The sequence below is a fragment of the Oryctolagus cuniculus genome, chromosome 6, assembly GCF_964237555.1.
Source record: "Oryctolagus cuniculus chromosome 6, mOryCun1.1, whole genome shotgun sequence".
NCBI lineage: Eukaryota > Metazoa > Chordata > Mammalia > Lagomorpha > Leporidae > Oryctolagus > Oryctolagus cuniculus.
The window spans coordinates 45536688-45559903 of NC_091437.1; positions in this window are offsets into that span (position 1 = coordinate 45536688).

Below are 23216 nucleotides of genomic sequence, written 5' to 3' on the forward strand. Positions count from 1 at the left end.
GCATCACATTAAAAGCTCATGGGGATAAACACTCAAGGGTAGTCATGGTTCAGGCTCAACTTTCAAAGGCTTTGTAATGTGCTTACCTACCAAAAAAAATGTGTGTCTTCACCTGTTACAGCCTCAACAGCAGCATTTTTAGAGTCCTCATCTATATTTAAACCTGCTCTTGCTTAGTCAGGAACAGGGATGTTGCCTGCTAGCATTTCCAAACAGCAAGATAGAGATGGCAGCTTCCACTACAATAAACACAGCTCATGGAGGCTGCTGCCGTGGTATTCACTATCGCGTAGTCTTGCCAGAGGATGCTAACTTCTTTTGCCATCAGAGTTGCCATTTCAGTGACTTTCTCTCCAGTCTTAAAAAAAGTCTAGGGGCTTAAGCCTCCCAGTGAGTCATTTTAGCAACAGCCTATTCATTATTCATGATTGAATTAACAAGTATTTATGGGGTATTTACTATGTAGCATCTGCTACTACTTGAGAAGTAGATTGGTAGAATGATTGAGAGTCCACTTGCTGAAATCAAAATATATGGGTTCAAGATCCTAATACTTATGTATCCACTGTGAAGCTTTGGGGGAACTTATTCCATCTCTCTATGCTTCAATTTCTCTATTAGTAAACTTTCATGAGTTGTAAAATCAAGAGTCAATACCTGAGATCCTCAGAACTATTGATAGTGACTGATTTTAGTATTACTCTTAAGTCTCTGGTTCTGAACACGGCATTGGTGATACAATGATAAGCAAATTTGTTGAAGCTCTTAAGAGAGATTGATGAAATAGTTACAGTATGATGTTATACAGTAGTGACAAAGTACAGTGAACACTATGGGGAATTTAAAAATTCAATTTCGTAGGAATAGAGTACAATAGTGATCACTGGAGGCTGGGAAAGGTAACTGTAATTAAAACAATTATTTTGAAAAAAATTTATTTGAAAGGCAGGGTTATAAGAGAGAGGGAGAGAGAGAGATATCTTCCATTCTCTGGTTTACTCTTCAATTGACCGCAACAGCCACAGTTAGGCTAGGTGGAAGCCAGGAGCCAGGAACTTCATCCAGGTCTCCCGCATGCATGGAGGCTCCCAAGCACTTGGGCCATTTTCCATTGCTTTCCCAGGTGCATTAGCAGGGAGCTGGATCAGAAATCATACAACCAGGACTTGAACCAGCACTCGTATGGAATGCCTGTAGAGACTTAACTGGCTAGACCACTTTTCTAGCCCCTAAAGTTATTCTTAAGACTTGTTTTTTCTACAGATATTTAAGCTTTCTGAACTGGAAATTTTACTTTTCTTAACATATTACCAAAACACCCACAATGCTAGAGACAGGGAAATAAAGACAGGTTGGTATATGGGTATCTAAATACAATTGGATAGAAGGAGCACATTTTAATATTCTGCAACACAACAGAGGACTCAAGTTCACAACCAGTTTATTGTAATTTTATAAGGAGCTAGAAGAGAGAAGTTCAAAGCTTCTCAACACAAAGAAAAGGTATATGTTTAAGAAAAGGCAAATGCTAATCATCCCAATTTTACTATTACACATTATATACATGATAAATGCAGCAAGTCGTTCACTGTACCATGTAAATAGTGCAGTTATTATGCACCATTTAAAATAATTTTTAGGCATAGATTTTTAGTGAGCAGTGAAGTTGCTGCTTGTAATTCCACATCCCATATCATAGTCTCTTGGTTTTAGTCCCAACTCCATTTCCAAGTCATCTGCCTGCTATACCACCTGAGAGATAGCAGGTGATGATTCAAGTACTTGAGTCTCTTCTACCCACATGATAGACCTGAATTGAGTTGCAGACTCTTGACTTTGTCTAGGCCCAGTCCCAGCTATTGCAGGCAGTTGAGTAGTAAACCAGCAGATGAAAAATCTCTGTGTGTCTCTCTGTCTTTCAAATAAATAAATTTTTAAAATTTTAAAATATTTGAAAAATCTCATACACACTCTCTCTCTCTCACACACACACACACACACACACACACACTCTGTATAGGATAGTTGAGTGAGGGATAATCACAAAAGAACTTGTCCAAGGCTTCCAAGCATGGGCATCAGATTTGACTCCTATGTTATCTGTTAGCATTATCTATTGACATGAGAGAGGAACATCCTAGACAGAAGGACAATCATATACCAAGATCAAATGAATGGATGGAAGTAAGCTAGGAAAGAATAGAGAACAAGACCTATAAGTGGTCTTTTTAACTTATGTTGAAGATTTTAGTCTATTCATTTGACAATGCTAATTCACTGAAGTAGTTTAAGTGAGTGGGAACCTGATTTCTGATTTCTTTGAAAGAAGTACTGTGGTTGCACCCTTGAAAATGGACTGAAAGGTACCCAAAAATAGACAATGATGGCACTGCTTAAGTGGCCATTCTAATGATCAAGGCAAAATATAGAACTCGTTTGGATTTCAGTGGTGTCAGTAGAGATGGAGATACAGAATCAAGCTCCTAATTCCTAATACCTCCTACCCTTTTTTTTTTTTTTTTTTTGACAGGCAGAGTGGACAGTGAGAGAGAGAGAGAGAGACAGAGAGAAAGGTCTTCCTTTTGCCGTTGGTTCACCCTCCAATGGCCGCCGCGGCCGGCGCGCTGCGGCCGGCGCACCGCACTGATCTGATGGCAGGAACCAGGAGCCAGGTGCTTTTCCTGGTCTCCCATGGGGTGCAGGGCCCAAGCACCTGGGCCATCCTCCACTGCACTCCCTGGCCACAGCAGAGGGCTGGCCTGGAAGAGGGGCAACCGGGACAGAATCCGGCGCCCAGACCGGGACTAGAACCCGGTGTACCGGCGCCGCTAGGCGGAGGATTAGCCTAGTGAGCCACGGCGCCGGCCATACCTCCTACCCTTAAAATACCACCTCATCCTTCCCTCAGTGAGATGGAGTGAATTATTTTTATAAACCCTTTATTTAATTTTAAATATTATCTAATTTTCTTATGGGAGGGAGAGACTACCAGTTGATGTTAAAATGCTCATCAATTATTTGTTAGATGGGTGAGATCTGCTGATGCTAAGAAACCAGGAGTTCTCCATGTGTTCATGGAGAATAGATGGAAGGGAATTGTTGAAAAAATTATGTTTTAATCTCATAAATAAAAATAACAGTATTTTACCTAAGTGTGCTGACCAGGACTTCTCCAAGGATGGATGAGTTTCATGGTAGGTGCACAGCCCTTTGGCACCAATTCAGTGGCAAAGTTCCTCTCCCTGGATGTGACCAAGATGTTCCTCCTGCACAAAGGCAGATCTTGGTTAATGTTGCACCACTCTGTGTTGACTGTTCTCAGAAAGAAAACTTCGAAAGGCAAGAGCTTAGAAAACGAGTCTTAGCCAGAATGCCTGATGGCAGGAAGAAAGCACATGGGATTATATTAGAAAGTTTCTATTGGCTACCAGGAAATGGAGACAGGAGAACAACTCTTTAGGTACAAAACACTGAAATGACAAGAGGGAGAAAGGTACCTATCTTAAGTCTTGTTGAGCACTATTATATTCTAGAATCTTTACATGTCTAGGGCTTATTTAGTCTTTGATGTTGAGGTACTGAGTAGTATCCTTATTTGTGAAATGAAGACACTTGGATTTACAGGAGTAAATAATTGCTCTAGGTGATGTGGTTGGGAGTGCAGGGATGGTATTTGAACCAAATACAATCTGGGCCCCAAACTTATCCCCTTTTACTATATGAGGGCTCTGTTTAAAGACATTGCTTTCCTGATCTTTTCCTTGGCTTACATAGACTTTCCTATAAGAACTTTGCCCTTTGTCCCTCTCTTGAAGGTAGAACCAGCTCCCTTTGGTAAAAATGAGAAAGGAAGGCAAGTAAGATCGATAGCTCTACTACTTTTTCTTTCTCCAGGACCATAGCTAAGCCCACATGAAAAAAAATACTTGAAGTGGGAACAGAAAGACATTTTGTAAGAAAGCAACAGTAAGACAAAATGGAACCTCATTTGTTGGTAACATTTTATAGTGTGAAAATTGGTACCAGGTGTTATTTTAGGGGGTCTGATGGATTGATGAAGAGGAACATTGTGACTTAAATGGGGTGGGTTATTCCTTATCTTCCTATTTGATTTCTGCCTGTGTCCCCCACATACCCAATAGGGCCCAGCCTCTTATGATAATATTCTAGTCATCAGAATCATTAGCACTGACTTCCTCACTGAGAATATTAGTCAAGTTAGGGAAAGTGTTCATATTCTCTGTAGAAAAAAAACTAATTGCTGAGACACAAGAAAATACCATAATCAGTGTAGTTCATAGATTCAGCTCTAAGAACATAATGTTATTCCAATATTCCCTTCCTTACTCCCTATCTTCCACTCCCTCCTCCCTTGCTTTCTCCCTTCTTGTCTGTCCGTCTTTCTTTCTTTCTTTCTTTCTTTCTTTCTTTCTTTCTTTCTTTCTTTCTTTCTTTCTTTCTTTCTTTCTCTCTCTCTCTCTCTCTTGCTCTTTCTTTCTTTCTCTTTCTTTCTTTTTCTTTTCTTTCTCTCTTTCTCTCTCTCTCTTTCTCTTTCTCTCTCTCTTTCTGTCTCTCTGTCTCCCTCCCCCCTCCCTCCCTTCCTTCCTTCCTTCCTTGTTTTTTTTTAACTTTTGAGATAACATTTTATTTAATGTTACAGTCAAGTGCTTAATATTCTACATAAAGACATCAACAAGTAAAAAGTAAACAAATTCTACTTCAGCATAATATGATCTCTAATAGCTTATAGCATATTATATTAAAATCCTGGCATGAGTTAAAATATATGCACAATTAGTTATGTCTCCATATTTTACATCTGAACCTCAACCATGTGCCCTTTTCCCTTTGGTATTTGTCATGCTCTACATTAATGAGGAGATAGTTCTATCTTCTTTTGCTCCTTTAAATCACATCAATAATTTTTGCCACTTCAATTTCTCATCTGTATGATAATTGTTTCAATATTATTATTAAGTCCACATAATTTTTATACTTAGCTTCATCCTAGACAATGAAATTGGTAGAAGTTACATTTTTCCCAATGTATTAATTAATATGTAACTTATTCATATGTTCTATACAAATTAGCCTTCCCTTACACCAATGATATATGTATAACATTAGAGAAACTTCCTGTGTATTAGAAAGAGACCACTTCTGCCATTTGTAGGCTGTTGCCTGACATCAGTCTCTCCATCTGCAAAGTGGAAAGCTACTATCTACCATATAGCATTGTTACAAAGATTGAGAAGATTGATTATAACTAAAATATTTAAGTTCCTAATTCATACCAGATACCATGTCAAACCATTATTTTTCATGCTTTCCTTTTTAATCTCAAGAGTTTTCCTATGAGAAAACATTACAACACTGATCATTAAATTGAAACTATGAGGCTTTGGATTGTTATTGAACAAGCCCAATTTTCCTCTTGTAGTGGAGTGAGAATTTGATCCCCCTACTGCCTTACTACAGAGCCCATAATACTGAACTTCTATCCTAAATTATTTAGTTGCTTATTTAATTCAGTTGAAAGGCTGGTGGAGAGAACAGAAAGAGACAAAATCTGCTGGTGCACTCTCCAAATGCCTAAAACAGTCACAGCTGGATAGTCTGAAGCCAGGAGCCAAGAGCTCACTCTGAGTCTCCCATGTGATTGGAAAGGATCCAACTCTTAACCATCACCCTCTGCCTTCCAGAATGCACATTAGTGGCAAGCTGGATCCTAAGCTGAGATGAGACTCAAACCCATGCTCACCTATAGGGGATGATGGAATGCCACGGTATGTCTGAACCTCTGCACCAGAAGCCTACCCTTGACCTCTTATTCTATACCATCAGTGTTACTAGCATGATTCTTGACACCAATAAATGTTCAATAAACATGTATTCCTTTCCTTTTGTTTGCAGATACCAATTATGTTGTTCCATCAAGGGTGCTAGGTGCCTTCTAGTCAGAGCTTCAATGTACTTCTCTCCCCATGGTCACCAATGCCATGTGATGCAAAACAGAAGCAGGAGAGCTGTTTGCATACTACTTAACTGAAAGCTCTATTATCCTTTACTATGCTTGCCTTGTGGAAGACAGTATTTTACATTTCTCTGGTGACTCTAGGACAGGTCAGTCATGCACAGAAATCATACAGGCCTGAAGCACTCACCAGCTGATGAGAGCTGAGAATCTAATTCCCTAGATTTTCCTCTAGGTCTAATTTCTAATTAGACTTCAGTATACAAAAATAAACCTTTTTAATGTTTCTGTTATATACCTTTATGTGATTCTGAGACTAGGTTTTCACAGGGAAGTAGGAAAAAATTGCGTTTGGGTACCTGATATTTTGGTAAGAACAAAGGCTGACATTGAGGTGAGGAAGGGGTTTATCTTGACAAGAGGAACAGCTTCTTCACAATTCCACATAGAATTCTCTCTACCCTGGCTATCTTCACTCCTAAAACACAAACAGGTACTAACCTTTTGAGATATATGAATAGCTCTGAAAGTCTGATGGAAGATATTGGCCTTTGCCTTAGGCAAATACATGTATACACACACACACACACACACACACACACACCTTTGCATCCAGTACAGGGACTTAATGGACATTCCTAAGAATCTATAGACTACTTCAGACCCCACCCCATATTAGTACTTCAAGGGTTCTGGAGACATGGTGAGACATTCTCTACAGGGAAAGATGACAATCTTTTGGGAGATGTCTTATGTGACACAGAAAGTAAGCATTTGTTTCCTAGGAACTAAAGTTGTTAGGAAACAATCCAGATCAACAGCCTTCAGAGTGGGCATTTTTATTCAAAAAAATTACAATAACATTAGGATTTCTTGCCTTAGATAATATACTAATATCACAGCTTTTAAACAATAAGGAAATAAAAGATAATAAAAAGAGAGATGTGGTATAGCAGTTATTGTAATTAAACATCAGCATCTGACCATTGAAAAGTAACTTTTTTCTATATATACATTGACAGGCAACACATAAATAATAATGATGATTATGAAAGCAAAAACTTAGGCACTTCTAAGTGCCAAGTATTATTCTTCATGCTTTAACAAGTATGTTACTCTTTCCTCCATGAAAGCTCTAAGAAAAGGAAAAGATTTTCTTATTCTTAGACAAACAGGCTCCAGAGTTCAATGGGGATTTAAAATATTCCATTGAAATGACTAAAGAGTTTGTATTACTTCATTGTTATAATGCTTTATTGGGTAAGTCTTCATGTCTCCAAGAGACTTCAAGGGACCCAACCAACTGGCCACTCAGGAGGGGGGCCAAGGATGTTTAACACTCCAGAGTTCATGTGGGTGGCAGCAAAAGGGTTGAGGATGTGAGGCTTCTACTCCTCTGGAGACATTTGTGCAACATAATGCCTTGCTTTACCCCATTGTTCTCTAGGAAAACTCTTGTTTTCCACCTCGGTTGGTATGTTGCAAACATTTTATCCCAGAGACACTGGGGGCCATGGGGAATGGAATGCTGCCCATAAGCCAGATGTTTGTAAACCTTCACTCTGAAATGTGGCACAATACCACAAACTGTCAACTTGCGTAAAAACTGAAGCAAAGACAAAAACAGAATGTAATATTTACCAGATGACATTTCTTTGTGTGTGTAATCTTGTTGGAATTTTGGGAGTATCCAACTCTCATACATTTCAAAATGGATCTTGTGTCCCACGCCATCCTACCATGCACCCCTCACCCTCAGCTTCTCCCTGCTCAGGGAGGGAGAAAGTTATAGAAGAGAAAGCCTTTGTCCTAATAAACAACAAGATTGGCATAGCCCCAGGCAGTTAGCTATATAATTAAGAGATACACAGGATGTTTTCTGTCCCAACTCAGAAAGGGAGTCCTAAAAATATTATTTCTGGAACAATTTTTGGAATTAGTGCTAAACAATGGGATATTGTGTGTGTGGCAACTTTTCATTTTGCATGAGCTGTTCGACAGTTTTATAAGCTCTATATTCATTAGCTCATCCAAAGTTTTAGCATGTATGATAAAATTAGATTCAAACAAGAATTCCCAGAAATGTGGAAGAAAATATTTTCTCTGTATGACTATTGGTATAATCTCAGTGCATACCTTGACACAAATGAACAGTTTAAAGAAACCAATAGTAGGTACTTGTTTAAAGGACTTTGGGATGAATCAAAATGGAAAAAGGTGACAAATTTAAATGTATTTGAAATGCAAGGCTTCTGAAGAAACATCAGATTATTTTGATTTTAATTTTGAAAGGTTGAGTAGCCCGTTAGTTTGAAGAGTTATAGTTGCATCACAAGTTTAGGTGTTTTTTCTGTTGAGAGAGGAAGTGAGAAACTTAACTCAGTGCCTTCATTTTGACAAATATGCATTTGTGAGAGGTGGTTCTAGGCCACCGATTTTGAGTCATATTATCCCTACCCCATTATAGCTGGTTAGAACAGAGAAACCTTGTGACACAGGGGAGCCAGACCAAAGATGAGGCAATGACTAAATCTAATTCTCTCTTTCTCTTGAAAATACAAACTAAGAGATCCAAAACCTGAGATCAGAAAATGTTGGATCACTGAACTAAAAGGCCACATTGAGATGGGAGTGGGTGGCTTTCTGTAGTCAATCCCAAACTGAGGGATTAGCAGAGAAAATCATCCCAGAGACATGGGACTTTTGATCAGTTGCACAGAGCAAAAAAGAAACATCAGATGGTGTGTTTTCAGAAAGAGAAACATGGTAAGCATGGATTCCTCACTGACAGATAGTTTTCTATCTCTAGTCCCCAATAGGCCTCAAGATAGCTCTGCCTTTTGTCTGAGCAAGCTCATATGGATCATTCTTATAATACACATGTCAGTCTCCAAAAGCACTTGGACGGTAATGGAAGCTTCCAGCACCATAAAACACAGTACTAGGAAAAGCTGGCGACTGTTTCACTTATTCAAGTTAAGAAAATGCAATGTTTAAATTTTTGACTTAACATATGGAGTTTTTTTTAAAAAAAAAAAAAACATGCTCATTTGATTAGTTTTTACAAAATGTCTCATATACCTTGGGTGGCACTGAGATGCGGCAAAATCAGTGTAAAAATGGGCTTTCTGGGAAAAGAATAGTGATTGTGTTTGGCAAAAAGCTGTGTTTAATAATTGTGTATTGAGTGGAATTTATGACATGACACAAGATCATTGAGTGTAGGGTGGGTTTGCAAATAAAACTGCTAATAGCTGCATTCCAATTCTACCATAGATGGTTGATTTCAATTCTTTTTATCCAGCTGTGTTGCAGTAAGTGAAACTGGAAGTGTTAATAGCAAATTAAATGAAATAGATACTGTACATGGGCATTATGGGAACCATAAACTCTGTAACCTTAGCAGAATATTCTAGAGGAGGAGAAAAAGATCCCCATGGTGTGTTAGTGGATAATTTGAAAGAAACTACCTTACTTTCAAGTCCCACTTTTAACTAATGGAGATTCTGGTGACAAAAGATCATGCTGCCGCTTCACTATTCTAGTTTCAAATTGCAATTAAAATGGATTTTTGCATCCATCACCTGTACTTTTCCCCTCTCCCAGTTCCTCCCTTCCCTAACCCAGCCCCTTGAGCTCTCATTTATAATGTGACCTCCCCAACCAATCAGAATGGAGAAGTCTATCTTTTTGCAAACTAGCTCACACATGAACCATGCATACTCTTGGCTGATGTGATGTGCAGGCATCTTGCTAAGTACTGCACATACTTATCTCTCTAACAGTTATAGTAACTCTGGGTAATGGAAAGTTTTCTAATCTCTTTTACTTGTGAGGAAAGTGATGTTCCCAGAGACTGGGTAGCTTGCTCAAAGTCACACAGCTTTCAGTGACAAAGCTGAGATTTTCCTCCAGATTTGACTGAACAGCTCATCATGCAAGCAACCAAATTCTTTAAATTACATGCTTGTGGGCTCTAATCTCTGAAGAACCAATCTCAGAGTCATATCAGAAGTTAGGTGCTTGGGGTCAGCACTGTGGAATAACGGATACAGCCGCCGCCTGCAGTACCAGCATCCTATATGGGCGCTGGTTCCAGTCCCAGTTATTCCACTTCTGATCCAGCTCTCTGCTGTGGCCTGGGAAGGCAGCAAAGGATGGCTGAAGTCCTTTGGCCACTGCATCTGTGTGGGAGACCTGGAAGAAGCTCCTGGCTCCTAACCAGTGCAGCTGCAGCCATTGTGGCCAGTTTGGGAGTGAACCAGTGGATGGAGGATCTCTCTCTCTCTCTGTCTCTGTCTCTCCTCTCTCTGTCTCTGTCTCTCCTTCTCTGTGTAACTCTGACTTTCAAATAAATAAATAAATAAATCTTTAAAAAATAATAATAGAAGAAACTAGGTACTATCTCCTAAATGACCAGGAACTTAGATCAGAAAGCTGTAGGTTGTCTAATTGAGAAGACAATAGCCATCAGTTTAGTCAATATGATTTTTCATGTGCCTACTAGTACGAAATGATTTTGGACAGATATTGAGCTGACATATATGTTTTTTAAGTAGTAACTATAGTCATGCATTGCTTAATCACTGATATATTCTGAGAAATGTAATGATAGGCATTCTCATGTTATCTGAACACCATAGATTTGTACCTACACAAAGTAAGAAGGCTAATCCTTCTTATTGGGGCAGTGTTATGGGACCCATGTCCCAAGTACGGTTCATTGTTGTTTCAAATGTTATTATGGGATGCATGATTGTACAAAGACTACTCAACTTCATATAAATTAATATAAATAACTTCAGAGCTCATGCTATGAGACTGTCTTATCATAACACATAACACCTATTTCAAAAAACCTAGGACAGGCCTCCCTCCTCTGAAACTCTGGATGGTATCCAGGTTGATAGATAACCTAACAATAGTTTCCCTAAACAAAATCAGAATTGTTTGGAATTACCTGTTTACCTGCTTTGTTTCAGGAATTATCAGGTAAGATAGCTCAACTCTCTCAAAAGAAATGGAGGCTGTTTTTAGAGACCCATTTTCCAGTAAAACAGAGTTCTCATGATCTGACTTGTAGTTCATTTTCAGTTGACAACATTTTAATCTTAAATGTAATTTCAATATGAAATTTAATCTATAAAATGTGCTCAAATTTTCAGCATATTAACAAGATCAGGGACAGTGCAACTGCAATTGGCCATTGGCATGGAGGAAAAGATGAGTTGTTTCCATTCTTGGCTGATCCTCAGTGAGACATAAGGTGGTGCACACCATGTTCTGCCCTTTTGAATGGAACACTGTTAGTTTTGCTGCTGTGCTAATATAGAAATGAGAATCACAATTATGCAAATAAGTATTTGCTTAATATAACAAATTGTTCTATTTTGGCTGCTTTAGCTCTGTTGTATGATTTTTTTCTTTGAAAATAAGCTGACACTGGAAATAAAGGAAATGTATAATTACCACGGGAAATACAATTTGAAGATGGCATAGGAGCCAAAATAGCAGTTGTAGAAAAGGGAATCAAAATCATTCTGATGTTATCAACTGTACTATTAATGGGGCTCCAAGGAGAGGAAGGAGTTAGTGAGTTCCCAGAGCTATTAAGATTCCATCAACCCTTTTCTTGGTTTCAGCAGTCTTGTTGTATACCTTTGATAGTTGGCATGGGTTCAAAGCATAGAGGGCACTTTGCTTAGAAATTCTCTCTGACCCATGCAAAGAAGGATGCGGATAAATGAATACCATGCCTAGAAATGGATGCCATGGCATTCCACTAACCAAGGATCCCGGCTAATTCATTTGTAACATCTCCATGTATGTTTAACCCCATTCATCCGCTCTTCCTTTCTCTCTCTTTTTTTTATCAGTTTCTTATTTTCTTTCTTTTATTTCTCCCTTAGAAGAAAACTCCATTTGATCTGGTAGCAGATGACAAACCCCCAAAGTAGTTATTTTGTATTTTAATGACAAATGTTTCCTAGGGCAGCAAGGGGGCACAGAGGCACACACAGAAAGAATTATCTGGTTGTAGCAGCGACAATGCCTGGTAAGGAGAGAGCTTGGGAAAGGTCTTCCTTCAATGACTGGTGCATTTTCTCTTCTGGGGAGAGTTTGAGGCAGCAAGAGGGATCCTCTCATCGCCCTACAAAGGCTCGCAGGGATTAGTTAAGACTGCAGACCTCCCCCTTATCAGAGTGGTCAGAATGCAGGTAACATTAGCCCTTTCTTTGTTATGCCAAAGACAAAACCCTGTCAGAGAAGGCAGTGGGAACCCTTTGTGGATTCCAGACTCGGATTGAGTTTAAAACGCCTCTGTGAATTCATAGCCCACTCCAGCCTAGAGCTACCTTATTCTGTAGGCTGTCTGGTGTTCAGGTGGAATTTGGGGCAGTGGGGGAAGGAGAATGAAGCAAGACTTACATTTCTAGCCAAAACTGTTGGGAAGGACAATTTTTGCTTTTCATTTTGATTTTATTTTTTGGGCCATCACTCTGTGAATGGCCTTAGAGATCGGGCACAGAGTAGAAGAGCAGGGTCTGGTTGTCTAACTTTAAGAGATTAGAACAGTGGAATAAAGAGGGCTATTAAGAATTGTTATGTATATACACTGGAAATGCTAACATGAAAACACACACACATAGTACATTGTGGGGGGAAAAAACAGGCCATGAATTAATATATATTATGTTTGTTTCTTAGTGGTTAGGGTTCCTGTTAAGACACCCATGTCTGACTTTGGGACACCTGGGTTCTACCTCTGGCTCCTGACTCCAACTTCCCAGACCTTGAGAGGCAGTGGCAATGTGATTTGGTCTCTGCTGCACACTTGAGGGAGACCTCTGTTGAGTTCCCAACTCCCAGATGCGACTCCAGCTCTGTCCCAGCTATTGTGGGAAATCTGGGCAGTGACCTCGCAAATAGAAACTCACACTGTGTCTCTCTCAGGTAAACTTTAAAAAAATTAGTAATGTATGTATGTATGCAATTAAAAAAAAGTCTAGAAAAAAGTAGACCAAAATGTTAAAGGAAGTTATCCGGGAATAGGGGATTTGAGAGGTTTTACATTTTTTCATCATTGCTTATCTATATTTTCCTTTCTTTCTTTCTTTTTTTGTAAAATGCTTGATATGATATTAAAGGAGAGTAAAAATTCCTGGCTCCTGCCATCGGATCAGCGCCGTGCGCCGGCCGCGGCGGCCATTGGAGGGTGAACCAACGACAAAGGAAGACCTTTCTCTCTATCTCTCTCTCTCACTGTCCACTCTGCCTGTCAAAAATAAAATAAAATAAAAAGGAGGGTAAAAATTAAAAGCAGGATCCCCAAGTCAGAAAAATCCAGCCTAGGTCCTGCCTCTGCTCATCCTGGCTGAGGAAGCTGGGAAAATCCACCACTGTTCTCACCCACGGCTTTCTGTTTACAAGCAGGGGTGGTAACAGTACTGGCCTCACAGGAAATTGTGAGAATTGAGTGATTTAACGTGCATGGCAAAGCTGTGTAAAGGCATATTCCTTCCGTGAATACGGAGTTGTATTTACTAAATAGTTGGCCTCCTTCAGTTTTGGGAGAACTGAGTCCTTAAAATTTTTCCAAGGGCCAGGCGTTTGACATAGTGGTTAAGATGCCACTTGAGATAATGCCCACAGCCCTCAGCAGAGGGCCCGAGTTCAAGTCCCAACTCTGACTCTAATTCCAGCTTTTCTCTAATGCTCACCATGGAAGAGAATGGGTGATGGCTCAAGTGGTCACTGAGACTCTGTCATCCCCGTGGGGGACCTGGGTCGAGTTCCTAGAAGATCTCTTTCTCTCTGCCTTTCTTTCTCTGCCTTTCAAATAATATAAAAATGCAATTTCAAATAAAAGCATTTTCTTTGAGTGGTACGGGGTGAGGTCTTGTGTCTTCCACACAGGAAGGTCCACCGTCCTCCAGAGCCCTGCCAGAGCTGCCAGCTTCCATCTGGTCCTTCCCCCATCCTGGTAGAGGCACAGCGTGTGTGTGTGTGTGTGTGTGTGTGTGTGCGTGCACACGCGCACATGCGCAGAGGGAGTTAGTCCTGGACATCTGGGTCAGGGCAGAATGGAAATGTACAGAAAGGGCTCCAAGATAAAACTGTGCCTGCAGAGAACCTCAAACAGCCTGTCCTCTAGCTTAAAAATTATAAACTACATCATAATACAGAAAGCTACGTAAAAATTTACAATTTAGTGAACAACTAAAAACCACTCATGTAAACTGTCACTCACATCAAGAAACAGAAGACAATTCTAATTCTAGAAGTCCTGTGAGTTGGCTGCTAACCATATATCTATCCTTTTGGATTCTAGAAGTAACTGCTACCTTGACTTTTGGGAAATTGTGTACTTTCATTTGAATTTTTCAGTTCTATGTATCTCTTAACTCTGCTTGTTATTGAACTTGCTATAAATGAAATCATTCTGTATTAAAGATAAATAAATAAAAATAATAAAATAGAATAGAATAAAAACCCCATCCTTCTGTGGACTGCCCTACATCTCAGCTTCCTCCTAGGGAACAGGGAGATAATCGTAGTGGGTCACTTGCTGAGCCATGTAAGGCAAATGAGGGAATGACTCCCAGAGACAGCCTGGCTGGGCTGGCTGCTCAGTACATATCAGCTGCTACTGTCACTAGCCCAGTGAAAAGTGCTGGCACATGACATTTAGCTCAGATTGGTGGTTACTGTTATTACAGATTATTTGGTAAAAATAAGAATAGTTCCAACACAGATCCAGTAATAACTGGGTGGCATGAGGGAAGGAACCGCCAATGTTCTTCATTCTTATGATTTGAATTCTCATCTTGACGTTTGAAATGCCACTGGTATGGTCCTCCACTTGGTTTCAGGGCTTTCTTATATTCAACCCAAGAGTGTTTTCACTGTCACACCCATGAGAGGAGGAGAAAAATTAGAGAGAGAATGGCCACTGGGGCAGTGAATCCACAGGGCTGTCATCTGAGCACGCTTCTCACACCCTGCTTCTGGCCTCACAACTCATTTTACAGCTTTGCTGTGACTGCGAAAGTCGGGGGCCTGTCACTCCTTGGAAATTCACTAAGACATGGAGGCAGCGTGGAGGTGACAGTCTGAGGCTGCACATGGGTGTGGACCGATCCCCTCTATGACGATACGTTCCTGCGCAAGCACCTTTGCTCTTCACCTTTGTCATAAGAATGAGAAATGACGTATTCAAGGGGTCTAGCATAACATCTGCATCTAACAGGCCCTTGATAGATGTGTAGATATTTAACTTGCTCTTTATTGAAAGAGCAAGAAAGAGATAGAGCTCTCATCCACTAGTTCCCTCTAGCTCCAGCTTCACCCGAGTGCATACAGACCCCGGCTGCCAGTGGTGAAGACTAAAGAAGTTGGATGCCTGCCACCCACAGAGGAACCCAAGACTGAGTTCTAGGCTGTTGATTTAGCCCTGGCCAGCCTCAGCTGTTGTGGCATTTGGAGTATAAACCATTGGATGGGAGATTGTTGTCTGTCTGTCTGTCTCTCTCTCCTCTCTCCCCCCCATCTTCCAAAAGAAAGAAAGAAAGAGAAAGAAATAAAGGGGAGAGACAAAGAAATGGATTAAAAAAAATAAAAAGAGTTTGGTGCCACGGCTCATTTGGCTAATCCTCCGCCTGCGGCGCCGGCACCCCAGGTTCTAGTCCCAGTTGGGGCACTGGTTTCTGTCCCGGTTGCTCCTTTTCCAGTCCAGCTCTCTGCTGTGGCCAGGGAGTGCAGTGGAGGATGGCCCAAGTGCAGTGGAGGATGCCCTGCACCCGCATGGGAGACCAGGAGGAAGCACCTGGCTCCTGGCTTTGGATTGGTGCAGCACGCCGGCCGTAGCGGCCATTTGGGGGGTGAACCAATGGAAAAAGGAAGACCTTTCTCTCTGTCTCTCTCACTGTCTAACTCTGCCTGTCCAAAAAAAACAAAAAACAGAAAAAAGAGTTGTTGGAAAATGTATATTATGAAGAAACTGTGTTTCAAAAGTTTTTGTGCCCAAATAAACTTGTGTTTTAATTTCATATTTTCATAAACTTTTTAGGTACCCTTATATCTTCAATTATATACCAAGCCCTGTTGTAAATTCATTACATATAATCAATGGGTTAATCCTCACAACAATCATTTGAGGTCTAATATTATATCCACTTTGCAGATAAGGATACTCAATTTCCAGAATGTTAAGTAACTTACTCAAAGTCACATATTCCACAGCTAGAATCCAAAGCTGGGCATCCAGCACCCGTGTCATATCCACTGCTCTTATCTGTTGGTGCTGTCGTGGAAGAAAGGTTAAGCATGTTCCCTAACTAGAGTAGGTCAAAATAGGGCCTGTTGTAGGGGGCCAGCGCTGTGGTGCAATGGGTTAACACCCTGCCTGAAGCGTCGGCATCCCATATGGGTGCCGGTTCTAGTCCTGGCTGCTCCTCTTCCAATCCAGCTCTCTGCTATGGCCTGGGATAGCTGTAGAAGATGGCCCAAGTCCTTGGGCCCCTGCACCCATGTGGGATACCCAGAGGGAGCTCCTGGCTTCGAATCAGCATAGCTCCAGCCATTGTGGCCATCTGGAGAGTGAACCAGGAGATGGAAGACCTCTTTCTCTGTCTACATCTCTCTGTAACTCTGTATTTCAAATAAATAAAATAAATCTTAAAAAATAGGGCCTGTTGTAGGAACTCTAGTGAGAGAGATTTTACCTCAATACAAGAAGTATTTCTAGTCAGCACCGACTTGAAGATGAGCTGCCTCTTGAGCTGGTGAGTCTTTTGTTATTAGAACTGTTTGAGACACACTGGCATTGTGGCATAGCAGGTAAAACCACTGCCTGCAGTGTAAGCTTCCCATATGGCCACTGGTTCAAGTCTGGCTGCTCCACTCTCTGAACTAGCTCTATGCTCATGGCCTGGGAAAGGCAACAGAAGATAGCTTTAGTACTTTGGCCTCTGCCGTCATGTGGGAGACTTGGAAGAAGCTCCTGGTTACTGGCTTTAGCCTGGCCCAGTGCTGGCTGTTTCAGCCATCTGGAGAGTAAACCAACAGAAGGAAGATTCTCTCTTTCTCTCTCTCTCTCTCTCTCTGTGTGTGTGTGTGTGTGTGTATATATATATTTGTGTCTTATTGTTTTTCCTGTTTCTCTCACAAACTTTTTCAAATAAATAAATCTTTTAAAAAAAAAGTAGTATTCAAATAGTTGTTGGACAGCCTCTGGAATAGAAAAGTGTTGAGAAGATTCTAGTACATGGAATACATGGAAAAGGGTTATACTAAAAAAAAAAAAACCTGTAGTCCCTTTACAATTTTAGCATTCTCTTGTGCCTAGCCTAATGTACCACAGTTGCTTAGTAAGAATCAGAGTAACAAATAACTGAATGAATTCAACAATTCCATGAACATATCTGCATACCTAACATGCTAACATGTGCAGAGCTGAAGGCTGCCATGCTTAGTGATTTTGGATATGTCAATAATAAAGGTTATTCTCATGTTGCAATTTTATATTTGATTGTTTTCTTTGCTGTAATTAAATTAAAAACCTTTGCCCACAAGAGGCAATACCTTACCTAGTATAAAGCATAGCATGTATTACAAGCCCTAAATATGCTCTTAAATGGTAGAGCTACTAGAAACATGATTGACTTCCAGCTGAATGCCCTGGATCAGAAATCCATCCTGAACCATTTATTCATTCATATAGCAAGCACTGATCACTTTCCTTAAATTAGTCCTTACTATGTGCCAGATTACATGCAGAAATATAAAATGAGAATGACCTTGTCCTTAAGAGAAGGCATTTGCCATAAAAGGGAATAGATAAATCTATGGTGGAGAAAGCATGGATGATGTCCCTGGGTCCAGATGAACTTAACCAGGGAGTCAAAGAAAACTCCAAGAACTCCAAGCCAAAAGAACTGGATAGTCAAAGGCCTGGAGGTAGTTACAGGGATGGGCACATGAAGGTGTTTGATGAATGGTTTGTTCCCTGATTACAGCTCTTCTGGGGGCTGCATCCCATACATCAGTGGGTAAGTGTGGTCCCAGCTTTGGCATCATCTAGAGACTTGTTAGGAATTCAAAATTCTGGGGCAGGCATTGTGACACAGCAGATTAAGCCATTACCTGGGATGCCCACATCCCAAATCAGAGTGCTGGTTTGAGTCCCAGCTACTCTATTTCTGATCCAGCTGTCTGCTAATGAACCTGGGAAGCAACAGATATTGGTTCAAGTACTTGAGTTCCTGCCACTCATGTGGGAGACCGATGTAGTTCTTAGACCTGGCCCAGAATGGGAATTGGGGAATGAACCAGCAAATGGAATCTCATTCTCAGTCTCTCTCTCGCTCACTCGCTCTCTTGCTCCCTCCTCCTCTGCCTCCATCTGACTCTTCTCTTTAAAATACATGGTATACATAGAGTTTGGTACTATCAGCATTTTCAGGCATCCCCTGGGGGTCTTTATCAATTCAAATAAGGAAGGATTAATGGAATGGCAGTCTGTGGCTGATTTTCCAGGGACAGTCAAAAGTGAGGACCCATTTCTGCTTAGATTTCCAAGGACCTATCATTGGGGCTATGAGTCTCCGGACAAACCAAGGAAATAGAAAGTGAAAACAAACACGAACATTTATTTCCCGAAGTTGCCAATTGCAAACAGAATTTTGCTTAATAAACCATGAAACGATTCACAGAGGTCTGTGTATTATTCCAAAGTGCAGCTGGCTAATGTAAAAGAACCTTTTCTCTTGGTCCTTTGGGTCGTATACAATTCCCAGGCATGTCGATTTGTATTTGTTTATTGGTAAAGCCTCTATCTGCTGTGTGAGTGAGTGCATTGGGAATCCCACCGTCAGGTGGACACTGTCAACAAAAATCTGCAGGAGTGAGTGAATTGCTGTGAATCCCTTTGTCTCCATAGCCCCAGCCCGAGTCATCCTTTCTACAAATGGGTAACTGCAATTGGCTCAAAATAATCCCTCTGGATATTGTCATTAGTTCTTTGCAATCTTACCCCATATCCAAGCAGAATAATTTTTTAGAATGTATATACCTGTTGCTACCAATCGCTTGCTTCCAAATACATCTTCAACATCTTCCCAATGTCATTATGATAAACACACTTGCCTTACTGCTACCAGCCCTGCATGTGGCCCTTCTGCCTCTTATCTCTGTTCCTCTCCCTGTGGTTTGTTCCACTCCAGCTACAGCACCCTCCCTTTTGTCCTCAATTCATGGCAATGGCTTTGTACTTCTCTACCCTAGGGTCTTTAGGCGGACTGTGGCCATTGATATGAATACTGTCACTTCTGCTCTTCAGCTGGCTCTGTCCAGTCCATGCTTGAGGTCTTAAAGAAGCTATCACTCCTTCAGGAAACCCACTCCTCAACGCCACCAGACCTACAAACTGGATCAGGCCCTTCTGACGTGCGCTTTCAACACTGCCTGGAGAACTTGCACAGAACCACTATTAAAAATGCCAAAAGGTAATTGTGTGCTTCACCGTCTAATATCTCTTCCCTCATGGGACATGAGTTTCTAAGACCAAGAACAATGACTGCTCTGTTCTCTATTATATTCCCAGCACTTAGTCCAGTGAGTAGCATCGAACATGTTTCAATCAATGTCCATTGAATGATCCAGTACATAAAGTAACTGTTTCCAAGGATGCAGAATTTCTGAAGCAATTTATTTAATTTATTTAAATGACGAGAGAGAGAGAGAGAGAGATTGATTGGACCTGGGAGGAAGACCATTCAAAGCTTAGGAAGCCAGTTTAAAAGAGGCAGCATTCAGGCAAATGTTATCATAGAGAACTTGTAACCTGGAGACCACAGAAAGAAAAGCCATCATTTAAGAGGCTCTATGCAGGCCCGTGCCACAGCTCAATAGGCTAATCCTCTGCTTGTGGTGCCAGCACCCTGGGTTCTAGTCCCAGTTGGGGCACTGGATTCTGTCCTGGTTTCTCCTCTTCCAGGCCAGCTCTCTGCTGTGGCCAAGGAGTGCAGTGGAGGATGGCCCAAGTGCTTGGGCCCTGCACCCGCATGGGAGACCAGGAGAGGCACCTGGCTCCTGGCTTCGGATCAGCACGGTGAGCAGGCCGCGGTGGCCAGTGGAGGGTGAACCAACGGCAAAAGGAAGACCTTTCTCTCTGTCTGTCTCTCTCTCTCTCACTGTCCAATCTGCCTGTCAAAAAAATAAAAGAAGAGGCTCTACGCATACAGCCACACTGAAGTTGAAGTCCCATCAGCCACGTGGAGGGCAAAGTGGGTCCCAACTCAGCAGTGTGGTGCAGGATGCTTCCTTTCACTTCTAGTTGGAGGCTTTGTTGACTACTATGCATAGTTCATTAACTTAAAACTTGTTCTATTAGAGAAAGAGCATTTCCTTTGCTATTACCAATGAAAGGCCTTGATTTTTGTAATATTGGGTTTTCTAGAAATTTTTCCCTATAGACAATACCAACTATTGAGGCTTAGAGAACCTGGGCAACTCAAGCTTTAGGGCAAGTGAGGAGAGCAATGAAAACAGCCTGTGCAGTGGCTTCTCTTGGGCTTTCTGTGTTTTATCTGGAAAACTATGCTGTCTGATCTATTATTACAGACTTGCACCAGCCATGGGAGAAACGTATGAAGAAAGTCATGTACTTTCAAAGGAATATTAGTGTTTTCAGCTAAAGTATCAAAACTACAACTTCTCTCAACACAGCATATGTACATGCAGGAGTACACCCAGGTCGCAAATGTGCATGCGCAAGCATGCGTGCACGTGCACATCCCGTATTTCATACAACCTCTGGTTGCCTGGAAAAGCCAAGACAGCGTCTTCCCTGGACGTACCATCCTCCAGGTGCTGACTTGACACAGATTGATCGAGATTCAACATGCAGACATTTCTGAGTAACCTGAAGGACACCCGAGAAACAACATTTTTTCCCTGTCTCTTCCCAAATAGTTTTCACTCACTGCCTCAGTGTCTGAAATTCCACATTTAGTCTTTTTTGGGGGGAAAAGTGTTGCCCTGTGTAAGTAGTCTCTGTAAACAGTAAATGTTCAGGGTGACTTCCAATCAAGTGTAAAATAACGATTAGAGAGCTTGGTAGGTAGTGACCACTCGATAAACCACTTTATTAATGAGAGAGCTGTTACAGTAGTTTTCATGTCTGGCTGCTCTTTAGAATCAACAGGAAAGCTTTTCTAAAATACAGATGTCTGGGCCCCCTCCCTGGGGTTCTGAGTTAAGTGGGCTGGAGTAGAACCCAAACATCAGCACCGATTAGTTTCTGTGTAGGCAGATAACATTAGCAACCACTGTCACTCTGACAGGAGGTGGTAGACCACACTGCTTTCTTCAAGAGCACACTTTGCCAAGGGTTTGGCCTGGACCCCAGAAGAGTATGGAGTAAGGAGGAGTGCCAGAGTCCAAGCAGGGCCTACTCACTGTTAGAACTCAACAGCTCTGTGCTTTCTCTCTACAAAAACAGTTAAAAATATGATATAAATTAATATAAATTATAAGCAGATTTTTTATCAAGTGGGTGGTTAAAATATCCCCTAGTATTTTTAACTTCGAATAACACCCTTAATAGTATCTATAAAGAGGAGAATCTTCTTTTCTGTTACCTTTTATTCACCTTCATTTAATTTTTAAATATGTAGTGACATGATTGTGGGGCTTCTCATTATGGGAGGTATCTTACAGTCATAATTTTTGATACACAACATTACTTACCAATTAGCCTGTCTTGTTCGTTTAAATTTCTTTGCTCATATTTTAATGGGAGCTAATGATGCCTTTGTTGACTTATTTAATGTTATGTAAATGTGGCTATAAACTGTGAAGAGTTTAAGCAGAAGCACTATTTTTGCTTACTCGTCAGATTTTGGAGTATACAGAATCCCCAGGAAACACACATATCAACACAATGCGTATGAGCTACTGATGAGATGAAATAATAATAACAATTTTTAAATGAAGCAAAGAAGGATGTGTAGAGTGTGAGACTTTTTATTTGCCTCTGGGTTAATTGTTGATGTGAGTATCAAAGAAGTTTCGGAGTTCACTTCCCCTAAGCTTTTTGTGTCTTTTTCTCTTTCTACTCTTGTAATCCTTCCGCACGTACCAGTCTACGACCACTTGCTGAGCTCTGGGCTTAGCAGTGGCTCTTGTTTAATTTCATGAACCTTGCTCTCAGCCAACTTCCCCTTTCCCTCGTGGCCAGCACATGCATATATGAATGGATGGATGAATATTCTTCAGATGATTAACTTGGTAAATTCCTAAGTTCTGTGGGATGGCTGTGTATCGGGTGACATTGCACTCTATAAGGTATTGTGATGTACAAGTCATTTCAGAAAAGATTCTTTTCTGGAAGATAACCGCTAACCCAGCGAACTTTAAAGCAGAGTGTTTCTTCTGTGCCTTCTGGGTAAATATAATTTATTAGCTTTTGTATTTATTTCTTATTTCTAAATGTCCCATCCTTTTTTGTTTTTCCAGCATTGTAGCAATTGTTAAAGGAGAGAAATTATTTCTAAATCTTGTCGGAGCAAGAGCCAGAGTAATTTGTGTACAATACAGTTAAAATTACACCATTAAACTTGAAGCTAATATTACCCTAATGAGTTGAAATGGAGGGAAGAAGTTGCTTAGAAAAGACAGTAAGTGACTTAGCTCTGGTTTCTCACTTCCAAGGATAATGTTCCTCAGAGCTGTGTTTTGAACACATTGTTATAGATTTAAATATTTTAATATTCATTTATTCTAATTTTTTCTTTTGATAGGTACCATCTCTGTACTTGCATTTCATCAACTCTGACTAGTGACACCACTATATTTAATATCTTCCTTGGCCAAATTTCTTGTGAATTGGGAACTAGCTTTTAGCTGCTTAAGGAGGTTTTCAACAATTCCTTTGTGTGGTTCAACATTTAAAACTCAGATACTACTCTAAAATCCTTTAATAAGGAATTACTCAACCTAAGGCTTAAACAAACATACTGGGCTACAATCTATGGATATTTTGTTAATATTTGTTGTAAATCATAATCTAGTTCAGTTTTCATTTGTGTTTGGATTTGAAATGGAAGTTATTATTGCCTAAAGTGTGTCACTTTGGTGTATATTGCAGGCAGGCAGCAATCTCTGTACCCAGGAAGAGCCGTCTCTGACAGGGAATAGGTAAACACCTATGCTGGGTAGTCAGTGTTGTGAGATCCACTTC